The sequence below is a fragment of the Camelus dromedarius genome, chromosome 4 (assembly GCF_036321535.1).
Source record: "Camelus dromedarius isolate mCamDro1 chromosome 4, mCamDro1.pat, whole genome shotgun sequence".
NCBI classification, from domain to species: Eukaryota; Metazoa; Chordata; class Mammalia; order Artiodactyla; family Camelidae; genus Camelus; species Camelus dromedarius.
In genome coordinates this window covers 66,644,002-66,669,249 of record NC_087439.1, presented here as the reverse complement: position 1 = coordinate 66,669,249, position 25,248 = coordinate 66,644,002, and the positions used below count along the sequence as shown (strand labels likewise).

General features: G+C 40.2%; 1 non-coding gene across 2 annotated transcripts in view; it reads right to left on the bottom strand.

The window, feature by feature from the left end:
- The window catches only part of LOC105093564 (KLF transcription factor 7), a 205,647-nt gene that overhangs the window by 38,156 nt on the left and 142,243 nt on the right, over nucleotides 1–25,248 (bottom strand). For both annotated transcript variants that reach the window (XR_010380646.1, XR_010380647.1), the window contains exon 5: nucleotides 4,812–4,958. This is a non-coding gene — a transcript (KLF transcription factor 7). The remainder of the gene's footprint in view (nucleotides 1–4,811; nucleotides 4,959–25,248) is intronic.

Below are 25,248 nucleotides of genomic sequence, written 5' to 3'. Positions count from 1 at the left end.
TTGTCTGTCTTAGACTCCATCAGCACACAGAAGGTGCTTGAGAAATGTCTGTTAAATGAATGAATGAATTAATGAACAAATGAATGAATGTAATCTCAGGCTAATCACTTTCTGAGCCTCAGTTCTCTCATCTTTGAAGTATGACTAACACTAATATTTTTGTCTACTTCAAAGTGTTGGAGAGAGTCTGAAATAAATATGTGTATGAGACCCAGTTTCCTAAAATACAGAGCCTGAGGCAAGGATTAAGAACTGGTATGGTTTTATTTGGAAAGTACAATCACAGGGCATCCAGACTGAAGGCAAAAGGAAAAGAGACGAGGATTGGGGATTAACAGACACACATTATGATATATAAAATAGATAAACAACAAGGACCTACTGTATAGCACAGGGAACTATATTCAATTTCTTATAATGACATATAATGGAAAAGAATCTGAAAAGAAAATAGATATATATGTATGTATATGTATAACTGAATTACTTTGCTATACACCTGAAACTAACATTGTAAATCCCTTCCCTTAAAACCTTTGTTCCCTTTGGGATATTAGTCAACTATCTTCCCAGGGAGCTGGCCTACTGATTAAACAGCCTTTCCTTTCCCACCAACAAAAAAAGAAAAGAAGAAAGGAAAAGAGATAAGAATGGGAAAGAATGAAATGATGAGTTATCACACTGACCAGTGCTTCATCTGAAGCCACAAAGGGTCACAACCAGTCATTTGACAGGAGTATTCACAGGACCATGCAAGATATCTATGGAGAAACTAAACTTTGAAGCAATCCATCAAGGAAAGATGGAACACTGATAAATATTGACCCACTGGAGAATTTACTGCCCCATAATTCCAGATTGCCCCATTTCCCACCCCCTTGAAAGCACGCAGGAAGTCTACAGCTATGTCCTTTAGTATGATACTTCATCCACATTGGAAGGTGGCCTGAAGGGCCCGAGGCTCCACTCCTGTGGCAGGGTGACCACAGGTGGTGAAAGCCTGCAGCCCCGTAGCTTCAGGAGGGGCAGCTGCTCAGAACAACTAGCTGAGAGGCCGCGGTGTGAGCGAGAATGGGAGAGTCCAGTGAGGATGAAAGGATACACGTAAGGTACTTCTGACAAAGTATCTGAAAGTGATTTGACAACTATAAAGCCCCAAACAATGAAAAGTGTTGTTTTATTGGTCTTTTAAAAAAAAATTCAAGTATGTTTCTATCTCAGTCTCTGCACTTGTATAAGTTTGATAAGCTTTCAACCAGACTGTGCAAATGAAGTCTTTCCTGTTTGCACTGTTATTGTTGAAACAGCCCATCTCTGAATAAGCCACTTTATCTCCTCATAAAAGTCCTTCTGTCCAAAATAGGAACATAAATGTACTCTGTTAAAGTGCGTTTTTTTTTCTTGCAATGTTTAGTTTCTGTTATTGAAAGAAAACACAGCAAATATGAGCAATCCAGATGGGAGATATTTTTTGTGTAAACCTCTTGCCTCTTGATTCTCCCTCCATCACTCTTTTCTTATAGCATCCAGTTCCTTGAGCCCATTCTTGTGCTGGTATATTGCCTACACAGTGACCAATATTAACAGACTTCCAACATGCCAGTAAATGTTAACAGCACAGAGTCCATGTAGTGGTCAGAACAGAAAGATTTCCTAACCTGAAAAGCCTCCATTAGCAATAACTTGTAGACACGAGGCCCCTCATCAGGTTTTATCTACAAATCCAAGACCCTTACTATTAGGGTTAGCCTGAATTGATGTCAGCCCAAACTGAGGAGCCCCATGCGTTTTAGATTTTTATTTCATTCCAGAGCCTAGTAAAATGAAATGCTAGGCACATAGTAGGACGCATGCACATGTGCGTGCACACACACACACGTATTATTCATTAAATAGGTGACTGAATGAATGAAAGCAGTCAGTTTAGAGAAGAAGTTTTAAAAATTAAAAGTACAGCCTCTAGAACCAATCTGGGTTCAAACACCAGCTTTAACATAAAACAGTAACATAAAGTTTGCTTAACCTCTTTGTGTCTCAGTCTGTGCCTCTGTTTACTCACCTGTGAAATGAGGATAATAGTAACAGTTCCTTCACAGGTTTGTTGTGACAATTAAATGGTGCAAGGAATGTGGGTCTCTTAGCCCAGTGCCCAGCTCCCAAACAAGAGGAAAAGCTTAGCTTTGATGGTATTTTTGAGTGTGCTACTAGCCCCCACCTTGCCCATCAAAATCGGGAAAGCTTTTCCATCATGCCATCTGCCTTCACTGGTTCAACCAGGCCCCAGTGTACACATGTTTAAATCCAGTGTAAAGCCTGCCTTTAAAAATGTGTGTAGGCAAAGGGAATCTCATACTGGCCTTGGCATTTACGTTGTTTTGTGATACACTATGTTTTTAAATGTAGTGCTGTCAATTGATTTAAGTATCTTATTGGACAATTTTACTGTTCTGTTGCCCCGAAGCTTTTTAAAGCAGGAACCAATTTTTTAAATCAAATAGATAAATGTAAAGTCGTTGCATTTGAAATAAAGCAGCATAAGCATTAGGGCCAGAATTTCCACTTGGGCTGTTTAATTATTTCCCTGGAGGTTTTCCTAAAATTTAGAGGAACAGCAGTGGGGACAGGTGACTAAACTCTACTGCCAACTTTCTTAACCCTTTACCTGGTGTCATCCAGGCCTCCAAGTCCACTTCCATGAAGTTACTGCCAGGATCCAGGCCACATGGGAGCTCGCTCATCCTCCTGGGGAGAGGTAGTCTGACCTCAACTATTTCTCAAGTCCCTTTGACATCCAGTTGCGTCTCCCTCATCAATGATGGAACAATGGCTAATGAGTCATTATTTTAGACTATTTCTGCAAACCGTTGCTTGTCTCTATTTTGTAAGCTGCAAGTCACCTTAATTTTAGTACAGAAGAGCTCTCTGCTGTCCAAAATTTTAGTACAGAAGAGCTCTCTGCTCTCTTCTTCTCTAGAAGAAAACTGAAGTTAAAGAACTTTAAAAGTTAGTATCAGTAGTAGCAGAATATTCTAACCTTACATGCTTCCTGCTGTGATGCAGTATGGATTGCTTTTGAAGAACTCTTGATGAAAATGCTTAACCTGGATGGAACTAAGCCTTTGACCTAATTTCCAGTATACAAGAAGTATAAGGGATAGAGAAAAAAATAAATAATACCACAATAGAACAATAAGAAAAATCCAGATAGTGGGAAATTCTACAAGATAACTGGCCTAGTCTCTCAAAAAGTAATGTCATAGAAAAAAAAAAAAATAGGAGGTGGGAGCAGTCCCAGACTAAAAGACCAGAAACACCAAATGCAATGCATGACTTTGGATGAATCCTCATTTGAAAAATAACAGATATAAAAGATATTTCAGGGACTACTGGGGAAATTTGAATTTAACTATTAGATGATATTAGAATTACTGTTAATGGTCCTAAATGTGATTATAGTGAAGGATGTTCTTTAGGGGATGAATACTGAAGTACTTAAATATGAAGTATTAATCCAAATGATCAGTAAAATATTAACAATTGTGGAATCTAGGTGGTTGGTATGTGGGTAAATAATTGTACTATCCTTTCAACAATTTTGTATGTTTGAAAATTGTCATTATAAAAGAACTTTTGAAATGCTGATTTTCCTGTGTGAACTTCTGAAGCTATCAACAATTTGAACATTTGAGAATTCACATTTCTACTTCAGGAATCGGGGACTGGTTGGAGGAAGAGGGCATATCTTAAAATCTGGCCTCTATACCCTATTTGGTGCGTTATATATTTCTCTGTCCTCTTGGTCACCATTCCAAAGGAAATGTGTAATATTATTCTTTACGCGTAATCTTTGCTAAGAATTTGATGAGCAAACAGACCAGGTACACAGTATTTCATGTATGGAACGTACCTGGTTTATTATTTATCAGACAGGGCCCGTACAATTCTCCCTCACCACCCCTGATTAAATATTGTGTTCTCATACCCTTCTGTAATACAGATTTCAAAGTCCTAGACCTGTTAAAACTGGGGTCATCCTTCTGTGTTTCTCATAAGAAGATTAGTTTCTAAATCCAAGATGAAAGAATCTCTCAGCACAATAATTGATAAAGAAAATACATCTTGGAACCAAATACTTGGTTTAATCACTGGGGTAAGGGAGAGGACATTCATTTGATTGATGAAATAGAAAGGAGCCAGGATTTGTTTAAATTGGCAAAGCCAGCATTATTTGGGGTTTCTGTGTCTTCCGTGAGTCATAATATTCAAAGTTATTGCAGTCACAAGTAGAGGAGGTCAACAGTGGCGCTATCACTCTTCCTGTGCCTGTCCCTGGGTGCTCTAACAAAATAGGGCACAAGTACACGTGGAATTATTTCAGTCGGGGCCAAAGTGGAACTAAAAACCAGGACCCAAACTACTGAGTGTGTTTTGAATTGTTTTCATTTGGAGGATTTATGCCCCTGGAAAACACTTCAGTCTGCCCCTTTCTATAAAGCACTCTTCTAGCAAAATGAAGCCCCACCTTACAAGACCTCAACATAGAATCTCATCCGGGCTCCTCTTCTGAGACACCTCATCAAGAGAGCATTTTACTCTTTTCTTTAAGATCTAAAAAGAAAACTGTGGACTTTCATTCCACCCATGTTTTCATTCTTCCTTTTACTCTTCGGATTTATTAGATTCCCACTGGATGGCAAGCACTGTCCTGGGTACTTAGAAGATACTAAAGAGCATAAGAAAGTCAAGATTCCTGCCTCCTGGGACTTATTACGAATAGTGAGCAATGAGGACTGGGAGTGAGGGGAACCTACCTTAGATATCATGGTTCAGAAAGGCCTCTCTGAGAAGGTGAACTTGGAACTGAGACTGTTGATCAGAGCCACCCACGTGGAGATCTGAGCAAGGGCATTCCAGGCAGAGGACCCAGCTAACACAAAGGTCCTAGGGCAGGAGCAAGCCTGGTGGATTTGAAGGACAGAAAGAAAACATGAGTTACTGAAGCATGGTGAATGACACAGAGAGAAATGAAGTGCAGGTTTTGGTTAGGCGACTGGACTTTATTCTAATTGTATTGGGCAGCCATTGGAGGGCTTAAAGCAGGAGAGTGGCATGATCTGATTTACACTTGAAAAAGGCCTCTCAGGCTGACGCTTTTGATCAGGGACTATCTCCTCACATTTAGCCCAAACTCCTCCTGCTGCAATTAAAGTGCATTTTCTCTCCTCACAGTGAACAGATGCTACTTGAAGCTGATATTAGTTCAGATGCCTAAGGAAATATCAGATGGCTATATCAGGATCCCCAGAAGGCTGGAATGAACGTAGTAAGAAGACCAGGGTGATGATCATCAACGTGAATTATAATCAGAGGCCACTGACAAAAATAAAACCTGTTTCCTTCCCCACTGATAGTCAGGCCAGTTCCTTCCTGAGCCCTCCTATAGCTCTCATATTCTCTTTGATCCTCAACCCCCACCTCCCCACCAAGCAATCTGTGGTATCAGCAACATCAAAATAGTAGAAGACTGTCTCTAGATTTCATGGTAGGGGAACATACTGTTGATGTAAAAGGATGTTAAACTAGGATGGGTGGGACTTTCAGGGGACCCTCCCTAACATAATTTACCAAGTTTCGTAAGAACAACAAGCATCTGTGGCATGTCAGCCTTGACCTGCTCCTTTAACTCCCATATCCTGGGCATGTACAGCTAAGAAGACAGGTGCCTCCTCTCCCCGAAGTGCACAGCCTGGAGCTATGATATCACCCCAGGAGGGGTACATGGCCAGCAATATTTCTCTTTCCCCTCCCACCCCCACTGCCCTCAGCCTAGTGTTGCAGAAGCACTCTTTCTAGCTGGAATGGCCTAGAGGTTGGGGCTCTCTTCCCCAGTCCTGCACCAGTTGTAGCCCATGACAAGTACTGGGGCCCTGATCACACTTGCCCCAGCTCCATCAGGAGGTTCCATTTGGGGAAGGGTGAGCTAAGAAGACTAGGGCTGGCACTGCCCCCACCGACCAGTGCCCCCGATTGAACTGGAGTATAACTCCTAGCTCTGGTGCAGCAGCGTGAGGTCCGGGGAGTGGGGCTGGCAGACCCGAAGGATGAAGAGTTCTGAAGCTCTGCCTGAGGGGGCTGTTTGGAACAGAGAGTAGAGAACTCCATGCTTAAGGGTGTTGTTGAAAACATTGGAGATCCTGGAGGAGAGTAATTAAGAGGAGAATGATAGCTCCAGGAGACAAGCAAAACAGCGGAGCAGCCAGAAGTTTAACAGAGAGAACTGGGAAAAGAGCAGCTGGGAAAAGCCCTCCTGGGATGAGTCTGCCCTGGCTGGAAGCCTTGCTGGCACAAGGGGCTTAAACACAGCCCCTGACCAAACCGTGAACGCTAAGGTGTTCTGACCCAGGGTAACTCCTAGGTTTAAAACTAAAATCCCACTTACCCCTGGCAAATTGGCAGGTTATGGGCATGCCCAAGGCTGAGCCCTCTTGGGTACCATGAGAGATACAACCTCCAAGCTGCAAGTCCTCGACTGAACACGGGGCAGTAAACACAAATTTCCAGAACTATAATAGCAACCGCGAACCAATATACACATCCAAATGTATAGAGAAAAGAACCTAATTGGCTAAGGAGGCTAAGTACCACCTTTGATCAATAAGTGGCCAATGCCAACCCAGACCCAGAGATGACCCTTACTTAGCCAGGCTAATAGACAAAACAAAGGGAAAAAATGTAAGCATGATAACAGGGGCTATGGGAGAAATAAATGTTGCAGGATTAGTTCAGCCAAGTCACTAAACAAATAAACAACTGACAAAGCCAACAACCACCACCACTTCTGGGGAGTAGACGAGGGAATCAGTATCTAGAGTTGCTCTATTATACTACCAAAATGTCCAGTTTCCAAAAAAATTATGAGACATGCAAAACTGCACTCATAGGCACACCTAGCACCCAGATCTTGATTTTGAATACCATTCTCCAATAAAAGGAAACAGGATTTCCTCGGAGGGGTGATTGAATCTAGGACAGGGGCAAGAAGTATATAAGATGAGCCTGGAGCACCTTGTAATGACACAAAATAACAAAATGCTGAAAAAAAAAATTAAAACGCTACACTGATAGGGATATGCCAAAGGGGTACAGGAGCCAACTGAAAGAGCTCCCGGTGGCCAAGGTTGAAGCAATTTGAGCAAAATAAATAAATACAATAGTATTGGATTATAGCCCACAGTATAAAATAAATATTCATGTGTCCATACTGATAGAAAAAATGATTGAATAAATAAATAGAGCAGAAGAGACAAATCTCCTGGTGGGAGAATTTCAAATAATTTTTGTAGATATTCTGTGCTTAATAAGGGAGCCATAACTTCCCACTCCTTAAGTTCAGACTGCTCACAGTAACTTCCTTCCAAAGAGTCAGTATGGAAGATGGGGGTGGGTGAGAGTAACTTTATGGTGGATAAACCTGAAAAACATTATCTCAGAAAGATGATCAAAGTCAATATCAACAGTGATAAGTCATACTAATAGTACATGCCCTTGATACGATGTAATGAAAATGGCACTTGACCTCTATGGTTCTCCTCGACAAAGCTCACAACACCAGTTTAATCATGAGAAAAATATTAGACAAATTCCAACGGAAGAGAATCCTATAATATACCTGACCAGTATTCTTCAAAACTATCAAAATCATCAAAAATAAGAGAAATCCAAAAACTGTCACTGCCAAGAGGAACCTAAGGAGATACAAAAATTAAATGTAATATTGTATCATGGATGGGATCCTGGAAGAAAAAAAACATTAAGTAAAAACTAAGGAAATCTGGGATATATACCCAAAAGAATCAAAAGCAAAGACTCAGATATTTGTATACCCATGTTCATAGCAGCAATACTCACAATAGCCAAAAGGTGTAAACAATCCAACAGGTCATCAATGGATGAATAAACAAAACGTGGTATGTCCATAAAATGGAATATTATCCAGCCTTTTAAAATAAAGGAAGGAAATTTTGACATATGCTACAACATGGATGAACTTTGAAGACATGATGCTAAGTGAAATAAGGCAGACACAAAAAAGACAAACACTGTATGATTCTACTTATATGAGGTAGCTAGTTAGTCAAATTCATAGAGGCAGAAAACAAAAGGGTGGTCAGGGGCTGAGCAGAGTAGAGGTTGGGGAGTTAGTGTTTAATAGGTAAGAGTTTCAGTTTGGGAAGATGAAAAAGATGGATGGTGCACAACAATGTGAAATTTTAAGTGACTAAAATGGTAACTTTTAAGTTATATATATTTTATCACAATTTTTTAAACTAAGAAAGTCTGAATGAACTATGGAATTTAATTAATAATATCAATGCTTATCCTTTAATTGTGACAAATGTACCATACTAATGTAAGAAGTTAATAATAGGGAAAATTAGGGGTAGCATATATGGGAACTCTATTATCTTCTCAATTTTCTATAAGCCTAGAAGTATTCTAAAAAATAAAGTCTTTTTTTTTTTAAAGAAAGTAATAAAGGAGATATAGAAAAACAAGGAGAAGAAGATATGAGACACAAAGAACAAAAAAATCAGAATGTCAGTTGTAAGTCCAACTGTATCAATGATAGCATTAAATGTGAGTACATTAAACAAGTCAATCATAAAAAAGAGATTATCAGACTGGATTTAAAAATCAAAAAACAGGATCCAACTATTTGCTACTTACAAGAGGCATACCTTAGATTGAAAGATACAAATGAATTGAAAGTAAGAGGATGGAAAAAGATATATCAAGCAAACAACAGCCATAAGAGAACTAGAATGGCTATATTCTTATCAACAAAATAATATGGTCACCTGCTTGCTGCATCAATTTTGTGGTCCCCTTGCAAGATGGACCTGCACCCAAAATTTGGGTCCAATGTTAAGTCCACTAACAACCACACCAAAAGGGTATAAAAAGGCTTATTACTTATATAATGAGGCTATCTGAGAGCAGCAAGGTGGGCTTCGCAAGCTTGTCTGAAAATGGGAAATGGGTTGGGAGAGCAGGAAAAGAAAGCTGGCTTGGGGTTTTTGTTGTTGTTGTTGTAGGCAATGGGGCCAGGATGAAGGTTCCCATGCACTGCCGCAGTAGAAATTCAGCCACTTATGTTAAGGAAACTCCAGGTAAGAAAGTACCAGTGGTGTCTCCAAAGAAGCCAGGGAAGTGTCCAGAAGAGAAAGAGAAAGCACTGAGCATTTACTAAGTCCTGCCTTGAGCTTCTACACTTGAAGAGTCAGAATGCAAGTTTAGAAATATGAAGAGTAAGAGCAGAAAGAAAGCAGATGACCACACCCCCTTCTCTGACTGCTGGCTGTCAGTCAAAATAAAACAAGATAATGAGACGGAGAATGACTGCGAGGAGTTCTGACTCCTGTGATTATGGTGCTGGCACCCGAGTGACACGGAGGAGGCTGTCATGATGGAATCTGAAGAGGAGTCCAGGCAGAAGGAACACGCCCAGCTCCCTGCTGAGCTCACAGCTAGTGCTCCCTCAGTATAAACCCAAGGCTGCGGCTCATAGGATGACTCATGAAACCATTGTTAACTAGACAAAATTCTCTCCCAGGAGCCTGAAGTTTCAGAAAAATATCACTTAAAGTTATCAAGCACTTCACCTTTACATGTATATGCACATAGGCCAAGATTCAGCTCATTGATGTGCCAAGTAAAAATCTTGCTGGTCCTCATACAGGTGATGATAATTTCTCTTCCACCTTGTATGTCATTAATATTATGTAACTTCAACATGCGATTTGATAAGGGAATCTTGCTAACGTCCTGTTCCTCTTTCTTTTTGGGAATAATGTTTTAATTAACTTTGCTCTTCAAGAGCCTTAGCAAAGTGTGACACATAACATTTTTCCTGTGAGAAAGGAAATACAAACTTTGTCATTCTCTTCTTTACTTTTAGAGACAAAATCACTTGATTTGTATCAAGAATTATTTTGCAATTGTTCTGGAAAAACTCTATTGGTTTACCAGAGAGGACAGTTGGCTTTAAAGGGATGCACACAGGTGTAATATTAGTTGTTACTATTATAATAACTAATATTTACTGAGCACTTGCTGTATGCCAGGCATTGTGCTAAAGGCTAACATGACTTATTTGAATCAGACAACAACACTAGGGGGTTAATACTATTATTTAAATTTTGCAAATGAGGAAATTGAGGCTTAGAAAGTTTAAATAACTGTCTATGACCACATTGTTCTAGAAAGTGAACTCAAGCACTCTAACTCCATATTCTCATAGCAAAACCTGACCATCCTACGACTATACCACTCTGCTTAGATGGGAGTCAGGGTGGAGTTAAGAAGAAAGCTGAAGAAGTTGAAGGAAAACTGGGCAGCATAAGCAAGGAAAGGAGAGCTTAAAGAAGTTGTCCATAGTGTTTCAATACCCGGAGAGTAGGAGCCTTCTTCAGTTTTGCACCCCAGGCACCTCTCTTGCTTCAGGCTGTCCTGACTCTGGGGAGGTAGGAGAAGCAGTAGGAGATGAAAACTGATAGGAACCAGAGGAGGATCCTGAAGGGTCCTGTGGATTCTACTAAGAACTCAGACTTTCACTCAGAGTGCAGTGGAAGTCACCAGAGAGCTGAGGAGAAAACAGCATGGCCTGATTTAAGCACTAAAATCTTTGGCTGTAGGTTGATATTAGGATGGAGGAGGGTGAGGGCAGGAGCTAGAAGATCAGTTAAGAAACCACTGCAATCATCCAGACAAGAAGTGATCGTAACTTGGACCAGGTGGCAGTGGGATGGTGAGAAGTAGTTGAATTCTGAAAGATTCTGAAAGTAGAGCCGACAGAATTTGCTGTTGGATCAGATGTGGAATGTTAGAGAAAGAGAGGAGCCAGAGATCCCATGGATGATTTTACCCTAAGCAACTACCCCAGAACCCAAGCAATCTGAGTCCTAACAAAAAGTCTATTGGATTTGGAGTTTAGAAGATGCTAGATGATCTTGGGGAGAGCATTTCCTGGGGAGTGGTGAGGACAGAAGTAAGGTTGAGCTAAGTTAAGAAATAAATGAAACATAAGGAAGTAGAAGTAATGAGTATAAACTATTCTCGTGACTGTTTATGGAAAGGAGACTTAGCTAAGACACTCTAGGTCAGGGAAAGCTGTATATATATTTTTTAAGATGGGGAAAAAAATGAGTGCATTCATATTCTGAGAAAAAGAAACCAATAGAAAAAGAATGATTAAAAGCACCTAGTAGAGGAAAGGGTGATTAATTGAGTGAGCCCCTAAAGAGATGGGGGTGGAAGTGACTGCAATTCAGAACTCAAGTAGAGGGGCTAGATCTGAACAAAGGAGGAGTTGGGGGGTAAGGAAGAGTGTGGCTGTCACTCCTTCTACATGAGAGAAGCAAGATGTTGCTGGATTGGATATGCGTTTTCTGTGAATTAGGAGGTAATATCATGAGCCAGGTTGTTCAGATTGAGAACAGTGAAAAAGTTAAATAACTTCTTGAGAAATGAAGCATAGGATTATGGGTGCAATGAGGACCCAGAAAAGCTGGTGATGGTAAGTATGTAGTTGAACCAACTTACATGGTTGTATGAAACAGACTGACTTAGCAGTAAACACTTTCTGCAATAAAATTTCCATCCATGGACACAGCGGACCACATCCCATGACTTAAGAATTGGTAAAACATGATCTACAAGACAAAAGCCACAATTTCAACTACTTAAGAAGGAATGATGCCCAAACTTTCCCATTCAAGTTATGTGTAGTTGACATCAAAGCCTCATTCTAAAATAGGTTTAGGTCAATGTCAGATTTTTTTTTTCACTAAAGAAAGACTCCCACGTCCCTTGCCTCTTTCACAGTTTTTACGAATATATCCACTTCAGTTTTCAGTCTCATCCATTTCAACATCCAATTTCTGTGACAGTAACAGACATAATACAATTATGAAAATTTTAAATTGCACCTTATTTTTTTAAACAGAGAGAATATTATTTGGTCTTTACCTAAAACACAAATCTTAAACTATTTCATTCTTGAAACTTTTCTAGCCTACTTTTAAGATTCATCAAGTCTTTCCACTTAAGAAAGAGAGATAAGTATAGTTGAAAAATGCCTTATCATTGTAGTAGTTGTATCATTTATTTTTTTCTATTGGGCTATGTGCTTAGCAACTTGCACATTAAGCCTTCTATTAAGACTATATTAATATCATAAATATGCAAAAAGGAAACCACTCTGAAAGTTCAAAATAATAGCAATAACCTTTCCATCATATAAAACCTTTTATCTCAAGATCTCCATGCACTTCCCCCAAAAGCCCAAGTACCCTGCCCAACCACTTTTGCAAGGAGCCAATTAAAATGCCAACCTCACTTTATTCACTGACTCAAAATGCTAGTAAGGACTGCAAAGCAAACGCCCAACATAATCATGGTTTTAATTCTTAATGTTTCCTACGGCAGCATTTATAATCTTTAAGAGGACCGGACCTCTAGTCTGTAAGAAATCTCAAGTGGCTGCCTCCTTCTTGGCTTTATTCTTTAGCCAGAGTTGATGGAGTGTGATGGGGGTGGGGAGGGTGTAGCTGTGGCAAACTCTCAGGTGTGACTGGAGGAATACCCACATCTCTCACTCAGAGACATTCGTGCACACTGATGCAATCATGGCTAGAAATGAATCAGGGCCCTTGAGGCAAAAGCCCATGACTAATGCTCTCCGAGGAGCCCACAGGCTGCCTGGCAAACTGGCAAGACCAGGGCCATTACTGAACAAAGCACAGGTGAGCAATGAGCAAAAAGGGAAAAGGAGGGCCTGACTGATGCATTGGGTTCCAGGGTTTGGAACACGTCATCTTGAGATCATTCCCAGGTAATTACAGGGCACCAGAAAGAAAAACTGAACTTCGGCCTGAGTGGTACATGCAAACTCACTGTGAGATCCAGGGTGATTTCCTTTCCTTCTCTGGGCCTCAGGGTCCTCATCTCTAAAGACAAGGAAATCACATAACCACATCAGGAAGACTACTTCTTTTTCCAGCACCCTATGAAATACTCATAGTCGTCATTTCCTGTTCCCTCGAGAGAAACAGTGTCATTTTTTTTAAAAAGTGGAGGGAATTGTTCTTCAAAAACATATTTCAGATTCTCGAGGAAGTATGACAAGTGTTCTGGCATGTTTCAGCCTGACTTCTTCCATTTGAAACAACAAACCAGCACAAACAGTGGAGAGGAAAAGCATTTCTCTCTTCATCCTGAAGTCCTGTAAATGTCAGTGAAAGGCATTTTACCAGCACACATACACTTCTGTGGACAGAATCAATAGGAACATTTCTGACCACTGCCAGTCTCCTGGAAATGCTTAGTGTGGAGTATCTCTCACTACAATGGCTAATTCTGCCCAGTCACCACCTCCTGAGACATTATTCCTTAAAGTGTCATCTTCCTAGAATTGCATCCTAGGGAGCCATTTATTAAAGAAGTAACAAAAATCCATAAATATGTCAGCCTCGTTTTTCACCTGAAGAAGAGGTAAAAAAGAAAGATAACTTCCCCCAGCCTGGGTCAAGCCAAATTTAGGACTTTAAAACAACAATAAGAACACTTGGGGTGTGGGGAGCCAAGGAAGGTCCCTTGAGAGAGAACAGCAGAGGCTTACACCCAGGCAGTGGCTACAGGACACTTGAGGTCCCCAGATCTCTATTTTGCTTCTGAGAAAGTGAGAGGAAGAAAAGGGTTGTCTCAGATTTTTCCTCTTAATAAATGATGCCCCTGGAAACCATGTTTTTTCCATTGTGGAGAGTGTCTGAGATCTTAGTTACATACTCTCTCCAGGTGGAAGAACAAAGGTCCTATCCGGTAACTGGAGGGAGAGCTGAGCTGAACTGAAATACCAGTTGATCACATTTCGGGGTTTGCTTATAATTGATATCACTTTGGTTACCCCCAGACCATTACTGAAGGAGAAGCCTCCTGATGGCTCCCCTCACTACTTTGCTCTGCAACCACTTCCTGGTGTTCTTTGAAAGTTGTACAAGAAGATAAAACCCAGACACATTACGTCAGAAAGATGAGGTGCTGAGAAAACTTTGTAAGGTAAGAGGAAGCAGGTGTCTGAATAGGGGAGTTTTTAGATTGGGGTGAGAGCCATAGGAAAAAAGGAAGTTGGTTCTTTCTATTTCCAGAGAAGAGGAAAATTATTTTGTTAAAGATTAAGCCTGTATCAGGGCAGAAGCAGACCTGCCAACTTAGTGTTACTCAGGAAGTTTACTGTTCACGCGTTTTAGCACAGGTATTTTCCACTCTCACCTAGCACAGTAACTGCATGTCTAAAACTAATATTTGCAAAGCCGGCCAGATGAGGGGCTGTATTGGTTCAATAAAAAAACCTCCCTAATGCACTGAAAATATGATTTACAAAAATCTATCTTTTCATAGTACCTTTCAGGAGCACAGATATTACAATAAGTGAATACTCCTGGACTCAGACATTAAAAAAAATAGTCAAGATAAATAATTTAGTGTTGTTCAAAGAAATTGCACATTTATATCGAAAACAATTATTTTATATAAAAACTGCACTACTCATGAATTTGGTTTTTACCTAAAATCGTATTATTTGCAATTGTGCTCCTCCCACAAATGTTGACACATAAACTGTCTTTCTCTTTACATATCAAGTCAACAACTATTCCATGCCTTTTATATGACCCAAATTATAAGTCACTGTGAGAGGTATAGAGACAGGATATGCAGAGTACCTCTTGTGAGATAGATTTCAGTGGTATCTGCCAATAACCCAGGTTCTTTCAGGTCCTAATTGGGTTGCCTTTATTTTCTAATAACCCATGTGATCTGTAGCAGAAATTTTCCAGATGGTGACCAATGAAATCACCAACTGTTCACGCTTGTCCAAGACTGAGAGAATTCCTACGATGCCAGACTTTCAGTGATAAAATTGCGAAGGTCCCAGACAAACCTAGATAAATTGTCCACTCTGAAGAGTTGAGGAAGAAATGAAATTAGTAAATCATAATAGTGTAATAGTCAGTATAATTCTGGTCACCAATTCCAATGTGTGGAAGTCTTCCCCACACCACTCAGTAATTCTCTGACACCAGCTGAGTACCCTACAATTCAACTCAATTCTGACCCTACATACTGGGATATAGTGTCACATCTCACAGGTTAAGTATGCAGTTTTACAAGCCTGCCCCCCACCCCACTTCAGACACCAATCATAAGTTCAAGTTGTCACCTGTGCTTCTGACTGACTTGTAGAAGGGGGGTTACCATAACCCCCTCTTTGGGTTTGATGAATTTGCTAGAGTGGCTCACAGAACTCAGAGGAACATTTTACTTACTTAGATTATCAGTTTATTATAAAAGAATATAACTCAGGAACAGCCAGATTGAAGAGATGCAGAGAGCCAGGTATGGGGAAAGTGTGCTGAGCTTCCACGCCTTCTCCCAGCCACCACTTTCCCTGAATCTCCATGTGTTCACAACCCAGAAACTCTCTGAAGCCCCAACCCTCATCATAATGGGTTTTTATGGAGGCATTATCACAAAGATACAACTGATTACATCATTAGCCATCGGTGATTGATCTCAATCTCTAGTCCCTCTCCTCTCAGTGAATGTGGGGAGTTGGTGGGGGGCAGGGGGGTACTGAAAGTTCTAACCCTCTAATCACACAGTTGGCTCCACTGGCAACCAGCTCCCACCCCTCAAAAGTACTTCACTAAAAAAATAACTTTATAACTTTATCATTCTCATTGATTAGGAAATTCTAAGTTTTAGGATCTCTGTGCAAGAAACTAGGATGAAGAACAAATATATATTTCCCACTATAAATCACAGTATCACATTCACACACGTTTGTCCACTCTTTCTCTCTCTCTTTTGCTCTCTCTCCTTTCCTACCCAATCTTCCTCTTTTAGGGTAGCTTTATGGCATATTGACTAAGAAACAGACTCTGGTTTCCAGGTAGATGTGGGTCTAAGTTCCAGCCCTGCCACGACTTTTTAAAAAAATCTTGAGCAACTAACTAAACTTCTGCAGTACTGCATACTTATCTGTGAAATACTGAAAACTATTAGGTTATGACAATTGAGAAGTTGCATGTGAAATACCACTATGCCGGACACTTATGTCACATTTTATACATGGTAAGCATTATTATCTCACAGATCACGTAGTTATGGATACTTCAGAATTTCAGTGTTCTGATTATAGTGAGACTGATTTCAGGCCATGCTGTGGGCCAGCTGGGATTAAATCTTCCACCACAGGGCGTTTGCTGCAGATCAATCCTTTGTCCCTTCATTAGTATGAAGCCAAGAAATGAGTGGAACTAAAACAATGCACTGTTTACACACACCTTTCTCAATTATTCTCACCCAGCCTCTTCAACCAAGGTCGTTGCGTTATTATTTACATACGTACACACATGCGCACACACATACACAGAGACACACTATATAAACACCCACCTCAATACACAGAGGTTTTTATGCTCTTGAGATGGGAGAAGCCAAAAATATTTTTTCCTGTCTTGACAATTTAGCAAGTATGAGGAAAATGCTGTGGCACTAAAGAGGGACAAAGAATTGAAGAGATAGGACCAGGAGTGGAGGAGGCGAGGAAGTATTGAAAAGAGAGTGTGCAGGAAGAAGGTTTTTTTGGCCACAGAGTTCCTGCTAAAAGCAGCTAGGAAGCCCCACCACGCGGTGTCTGTGACCTCTTGGTAATTTCCCTGGAGAGTTCCCCCTGAGAGAACTTTACCTTCAGAATCAGGAGGAAGCTGGGTGAGGTAAATTCCCAAACAGAGGGGGTTTGGTGGGTGATGACCTAAAGACAGACTGGGACAAGTTTCCGGGCGGGTTTCCCCTTCCTGCTCTGACAGCCACGAATGCAGGCTCAGCCAAGAAGAGGGGGACGCCGTGGGCAGGGATTCTTGCCGGTATTTTCCTGTCTCCCAGCTTCCTGGGTTTGACATGAAGGAATCCGAGGCCTTCTGTGACCACTCTTGTTGTCTGGGATTCTTTCCTCAAGAGGCGTTCATGAATTTGTCAGGACTGCCAGGAGAGAGTGTGAGTCATGGCTTCTGAGCAGACAATATTCGGCTTTAGAAATTCCCAGAGATATGACTTGTTTATAGGAAAGGAAACAGAGCTATTCTGAGCTGCCAGGGGAAGAGGAAAGCACTGCTCATTTCTTTCAAATGCCTTGCTGAAAGGTCATACAAGCGACCGGAGTGCCAGCAAGAAGCTGGTACAGACACTGGTGTTAGCAGTTCATTTGTCTGCATGCTGGAGGATATTTTGGGGCTTGGTATTTAAAATGCAAGGCTCATAGCATTGAAATTCCACTCTCGGTCTTAAGCCCAGAGGCCTGAGCAGGCCAGTGGGTACGAGCGAGTTGGGTGGTGGGGTACCACCGAGGGGGTTGTCAGCCTGGCTGAGGGAACAGGGCCTGCCCAGTCCACCAGAGAGCGAGGCAAACACTTAAGGCACGAACCTGGATAACCTCCTAACTTCACACTTCCTGAGCAGGCCACTGATTTTCATTCCCATCACAAGGAATGTAAAACTTACTCCACCCTCCTGTGATCTCCAGATGCAAATGACAAAAGACAGATTAACAGGAGAAAAGTAACGCATATTATTTACATGTAAATAGGGCTCCTCACAAGAAAAATGAAGACCCAAAGAAGTGACTAGACCTACGTGCTTATATACTGGGTTGAACAAAGAGTAGCAGTTGTGGGAAAGTAACTACAACACAAGGGGCGACTGAAGGAAGAGGAGCTCGTCTAACAAGGTCTGTTTGTACAGATTTCTCTCAGCCTGACTCCCCCATCTCTAGTGAGAAGAATGCTTTTTTCTCCTGGTACAGGGAGGGTACCGTTCACATGGGAATGTTATCTCCTGCTTTTAGGAAGAAAAAGGAACATCAGAGTTCCCTTCCTGCACCTGCTGTTTTTCAGGTGCCTTTCACGCAAAGTAATTAATATGCCAAAGCACCATATACTGGGGTGGCGTGTCCTCAACCCCTTCACTGCATTCCAAGCTGTCTCCTCTAACGTCTTTTCTTCATAGTTGTGATGTCAATAGTTATTATCTTAAAAAACTGTCCAAAACTACCAACTTTGGAGAATGTGCCCAAAGAGAGAAACGGGGATTCCCCACTACAACCCCTGCTTCTGTGTTGGCCCACTTTCTTGTGTATTGAGTTTGGCCCTAATACATTCAAACTCATAAACTCACCGTTTACCCATTTACTCTGTTAGCAGAGCCAGTCAGCTGATCACAGAGATTGATTTCCAAGGGAAAAAAATAATCCACTGAGTATTCATTGATTCAACAATAATTAACCTATATGATAATTTTATAGACACCACATTTGATAAAATCAACACCTTTTTCTAATTATGAAGTAAACATTTAAATAGAAATAGGATGCCCCTTAAATGTGATAAAGGTGCTCTTGGCTTAAAATAAATAAAGATTATATTTAATGGGTAAACACTGGAAATATTCAAAATCAGAAACAAACACAGAGGTGTCCTTTAATATTATTATCACTTTAGACTGTCTAGGTAAGGCAGTAAGCTGTGAAACAAAAAGAATCAATTTTGAAAACTAAGATACCACAGTACTTAAAAATCACATAAGCATATATCTGGAAAAACCAAATGAATTAACTAAAAACTTTCTCAATTAATAGAGAGTTATAAAGTGGCCTGGAATAAGGTAAGTAACTGAAAAGCAACAGTATTCCTATATAATGGTAATAACCTAGTAAATAATAAAATGGAAAGGAAAAACTATTCAAATAACAACAAACATAAAAGACCTACCAACTCAATGAGAAATGCATTAAAACTTTTAAAGACTTGATTGAGAGTTATAATTTTAATAATTAATAAGAAAGTTAAATTTTTATTAAATGGAAAAATTCAACATAAAGATGTCAAGTCTTCTCAAACTTATTAAAATAATTATATCCAAAAATACAACAGGACTTTTCTTGGAAGTCATTAGAATCAGCACGGACTAATTGCTAAGCTTGGCGCTTATCTTATAACAAGGGCTGAAAACTTTAAAACAGGAAAAATTAGCAAAATATATTCTTAGAGATTAATCTTGTCAGATATTAGAACATGGGTGTAAAACATTGATGAGTAATGTAAGTTTGACCTAAATGTAAAAATATAAACCAGAGGAAAGTGATCGGAACAGATCCTGTTATGCATAGTGTCACATTCATAGATGGCGCTATAGTTCACAAAGCTTTCTACCTACATTATTGTATGCTTTGAAACCATGCAGTGAAACAAGTATTATTATTGTGACAGTATTTTTATGAAGTAACTGATACTCAGAAATTAAGTGACTTGCCCAAGATAGTAAAATGAAGATGAACACAGACTTGAACCCAGATTCTTCTGCCCTCCCAAAGCAGGACTCTTTTTACTATACTGTTCACGCAAAGCAATGGAGAATGGACCTTATCTTTAGTGATGTTAAAATTTAGGGGAAAAAAATATTTAGACTCACCCCTTATACCATATACCCCTGCTAAAGAAAAACAAACAAAAAAACCTGCAATTGTTTGAAGATATCAATACTAAAAAATAAAATTATAGAACCTTGGCAAAAAAAAAAGACATGCTCCGTACAGATGCCCCCTCACTGAGCTACAGTGCTCCTCTTCTCTCCAGTCCTCCAGGCCCCACAACCTCTGTCTACTCCAAATAAATTTCCCATTATTATGAAGATGTAGAAGTCCCCAAAATGAAGTTGAAACTCTCCAGGAAATAGCTGTTCAAGGAAACTGTAGGCAATCCATTTCCAGGGAGGAAGAGGATGACAGAGAGTGACCAATCAGGAGCACCTATTTAAGAGTAAGAACCAACATAAAAAACAAAAAGGAGTAGACAGCTAATATAGCGCATGCCTATTATGTGTGGCAACTACTCAACCCTGACATGGCAGTGAAAAAACAGCCACAGACAATAAGCGTATGATAGACTTGAATGAGCATGACTGTGTTTCAATAAAACTTTATTTCTATAAATAGGTAGTTGGCAGAATATACTTTGACAACTCCTGTGTTAGACCATTTAAAATAAGTTAGCCTGTTAAATTATCATAAATACCCTTTAGATAACAAATCAGAGGCCAAAAGAAATTACTTAACTTGACCACTTGACCAAGTAAGACAGACACGGGTATTCTCTTTAGTAAGTGGGCAGAGCTAAAAGTGGAACTCAGGTCTCATGACTCAAAACCTGGAAAGTGTGCCTAGTCTTCTCATTGGGCAGCCTCCAATGATTTGGGGGTGTTAATTGGATTTTGTAGATGGGAAATCTCAGGAGGTGGAGGAAAACCCCATACAGATTAATGAAACAAACATTTGTTGCTCTGAACCAGGAGGGGACTATGTGGATGATTCATGCTGTGATCATTTCAGGAGGCAGGAAGCTATAGACTTTCTCATTCAGCTCATATACCCCCTCTCCCATCCCAGACATTAAACCTGCTTTTCCAAATACAAAGGTTTCTTTGGCTTTGTGGAGAGAGGTGTGTGCTTGTGATGTGTGTGAGAGGTGGTTGTTTACAGAAACCAAGAAATCCCCAAAACTAAAGTGATCTAGAGTAATTCATTTTACTTCTCTGAACCCAAGTTTCCCTTTCTGTAGAATGGAAATGTCTTTCCTCAACCTCTTTTTTTTTCAACAGGATATCAGAATAATAAAACAGAAAAAAAAAAAAAAACTCTGGAAGTTCATTGGTACCTCAGGGAAATGTGTTATGAAACGACACAGTCTTATTGTCACCTGATACCTCATGACTTCAGCTGGCTCCACGTCTTTCCATTTCCCTTTCGGCTGGGAGCTTTGCCGTCTTTACATTTAACACATCTCTGTTGAGGGAACAGCACTATTAAGCCGGTGCTTTGACAACCACATCGACAAGAGACCGGGATATATGACATGTAAAGGTGAAAGGACAGTGACTAAGGGGAGCAAATGAGCTTTTAAACAAGCCTGACACCATCCAGCTAGTTTTCATATTGCCTCCTGTGAAAAATCTTGACATATTGGTACATTGCTATGAGTTATTTCTTCATATAACTCGCTATAGTGGCCTTACATTATTTGATCTTGTAAAGTGTTATCTGGGACTACAAACTTATTTTATTTTAAGCTCAATGACATTTCATCAGCAGTTAACACAGCATGAATAGCTAAAACTCACTTCCGTACAGTACATGAGGCCCCCAGGATTTTGCTGCTTTATTTTTGTTTGAATGGATAGCTCTCTGACTTTCTCTACATTTCATAGTTTCTATTTTTATACAACTTTGTGTGTTTTGAGCCATATTTTTTTAGTCCATTATTACATATTATATTATTTCACCACAAGATTTATTTATTACCTGCAGTAGTGAAAACTAATTCACTTCACTTCCCCATGTTAGCTACATCAAAAAAGGGAAGACATTCATTTCATGATCCTGTTTACATGGGTAGAATGAAAAGGAGACATAGACAGTCATTAAGGATTCTCTGGGATGCTTCCATCCTGACAAACCTCTGATCTGGACTAGGAGAACAGGGCTTAAACACAGGCAGGGTTCCGTTGAATCCTTGGCGAATTCTCTCAATGTGAGACTGAGACCCTCACGGGTACCTGGATTGTTTTAATGCCTCATGGAAACTCAGAAACTACCAGTTCTAATCTCTATTCAGCTACCGACTCTCTGGTCTTTTCTATTTAAAGCCAGGAAATTGTTTATTTTCTAGTTGTAGTTTAATTTTGTTTTATTTCAAGCTCTCTTGCTTGATTTCTGCCCAATCAATAAAATTGGGCATACATTTAATCTGCTTCTATCATCCAGACAGCTGAAAAACCAGCTGATTTTTCAACCTACTATGCGTAATTTCAGCCTGTATGGAAACTCAGCCTATGTTTTTTCTTTTTTTATTAAAATATAGTCAGTTTACAAGGTTGTGTCAATTTCTGGTGCACAGCATAGTGTTTCAGTCATACATATACATGCATATATTCCTTTTTACACTCTTTTTCATTATAGGTTACTACAATATATTGAATATAGTTCCCTGCGCTATACAGTAGAAACCTGTTTATTTCATATTTAGTAGTTAGTATCTGTACATCTCGAACTCAGCTTCCTTTTTACTAGCTCTGTGACAGCTTTCTCACCTGTAATATAAGAAAGGAGCCACCTAGGACAAAGAGTCACTGGAAGAATTATATAATAAACAAGACAGCACTGTATTTGATGAATGACAACATATATTTTCCTAATAAAACAATAGCATCATATGCCTCCAAGAAGATGATCAGTAGATTTCTTGGGTGCTCTGTCCATTGCAGTACTTTGCTCATGCTTGGCAAGAATTCATCAGTAAGGGTAATCATATTAATTAATATAGAGAAGTGTTGACTTTTGCAGTTCTTCTGATTATAAGTTAGCAGTCCCTTTAGAAAAAATTTTTATGGATGTATAACATGCATACAGAAAAGGAGGATAAATGTTAAAATGTGACAAATTTTCACAAAATGAATACAGGTGTGTAACCAACTTGGATGAAGAAACAGAGTACTTCCAGAATCCAGAGATGCCCCTGTGACCCCATCCCATGCAAAGAAAACCACTTGCAAAGAAAACCACTCAACTGCCTTCTAACACTGTAGGTTAGTTTAGCCTGTTTTATAATTTTTTATACATGGAATTAGACACAGAACTTTATACGTGGAATTATTAGTACAGGCCTTTCTGAAGCTTACTTAAGCTTACCACGTAAAGAAGGTCTAAACCCTGAAGAAGTTTGTCTTTTCTAGGCTGACTTGAGGAAAGAAAGCTGGAGGAGGACGGTGTGAAGTAGAGGAACCATATAATTTGTCATCTAAACTGGGACACTTTGAGAGTGAAAGGAGGTACTATACATAATGATGCTGGGACAAAAAACATAAACTATGACTGTCCTCAGCAAACCAGGACACATGGTCACCTTGGTGAGAAGGGATGGGAGAAGGCAGCAGGGGCACACTGGCAGGATGATAAAATAGAATCCACTCACATTGCCTAAGATGTATATGAAACTGGAGGTTAGAGAGCAACTTCCATAGAGTGTGGTCACTGGTAAAACTCAGGTCAACATTTATTGAGTCCCAGGTAGGTGCAAGGTGCCACAGTGGTGCAAAGGTAGCTCAGTCCCTGTCTCTGCCCACAGTAAGCTCTAATCCTCGCAATAAATTCACAAATAAGTAAACTGTAACACAGCTGCTAATGGAAATATACAAAGCACTATATGGGTTCCAAGGACATATATAAAGTGGTACATGGATTTCAAGGAATAAGGGATCATGTCCTTTGGGAAGCAGGAAAAAGTTTTGTGGCAGAGGTAGCAGTTAAGACAAATTTAGAGTCTAGTCCAGCAGATTTCAACCTTGACTGCACCTGGGGAGATTTTCAAACTCCTGATCCTTGGGCGGTACCCCAGACCAATCAAATCAGAATCTCTGGGAATGGAACCAAGGCATCAGTATTTTAAAAGCTCTCCCTGGTAATTCCAGTGAAAAGTCAAGCTTGAGAACCACTATTCTAGAAAGATGAGTAGGCATTAGCTGGAAGGAAAGGTGGGCATGAGAGGAGACCATGGAGAGAACAGCTGTTAGCTAGTACATCCCATCTTTGGTAAGCGCACAGAGAAGATGCATCCACTGGGAATTAAAAATGGAGGAAAAGCAGCAGGGCAAAAATAATTTAACCCCCTCCAGGAAAAAAATTAATTAATTATGAAACCATTTGCTGAGGCCAATAACAGGGATGGATGAGGAAAGGATGCACTGAACATCAAGGGAACTCAGAGTGGTAATAAATCCATCATAAATCGTGCAAGCCATCTGATAACTTCTGTTCCTTACATTAGCATCCCATTAAGCTGCTATTAGTGAGAGCAAGGAAACTGAATGAAACCAGCTTCCTAGGTTTGCACTAGCAGCCGGGAGAGAGTTAACAAGGTGCAGTCTTACACTGGCACCTTTAAGGACCTGAGCTCCATTTATAAAGGCTGCTTAGAGGCCCCCAAACCTTGACCTATCACGCTCATGCTGTGGGAGTGGGAGGGGAGGAGGGTGCTAGAATTAATCACAGTGGGGACACAGTTTACCAATCAATACCAGCCAATTAGAAGGCTCCCTGCTGTGGAGAGTTCCCTTGGAATGCCAGATGACCTCCGCCCTTGACTTTTCCTGGGGGCAGTTGTTTCTTTATCACAGCTACTGATGCGGATGGTATCAGGGGGTGTGGAGCTCACTTCACATCATGCCAACCCCGCCAGGGCATCCTGAGGCTAAGCTTTCTTAGGACTTATGTATAAGCCACCTGCCCATAGAGACTAAAGGAAGACAATGATGGAAATTACATAGGTGATTAATTCACAGCCAATGTGCCACTTTTTCTGTGAACTCCGCCGCGATCTTCAAAAAGCCATCGACAACAACAGAAAGTAGGAAACTCAGTTTTTCAGTGAATTCCCTCTGGTGTCGCTCTCCTGCTCTACTGCTTCTAACACCCGTCAGGACAGAGGAGATTCTGAGGCATGGAGCACAGCCAGAGGTGGCCAGGTTTATATCATCAGTTTTGCCAATGGCCTATCATAGAACCACCTAGTGGAAGAAAATCCTAGTAGCTACCATTTTGTCCTATGATCTGGCCTGGGGACCCAGGAAGAACTTGAGCATGGGCCCCAGGAACCCCCATCCTCCCTGGGATTATATGAAAACTGTCATTGTTTACAGAGTTGGGCCAATATTTTTCTATCAGTTTTCCAAGATCTTTGCCACAGAGGTAACATGCCCCAGGACATAAAAGTTTAGAAGAAGAAAAATAACTAAATAATTCTGGAAAGTGTTCTGAAGTTTATCATTTATTTTTCTGTCATTTACTTTTTAATTTTTATTTTAAGGAGAACAGTCTATGGTTTACAGCTTTTCCTGGAGACGCTAGGACTTTGGGCATTTGACCCCAATCTCCCTATTTGTTTCATCTACTCTTAGAGGACTGAAAACATGCTTTCTTCAGATGCCTGCTTAAGGGAAATGTCTTATGTCTCCTCCTCCTAAGTAATCTTCTGCCCCCTGTCCTTAGAGAATCATGGTTTTGAAATGAAAAATAAAACAAAAAGT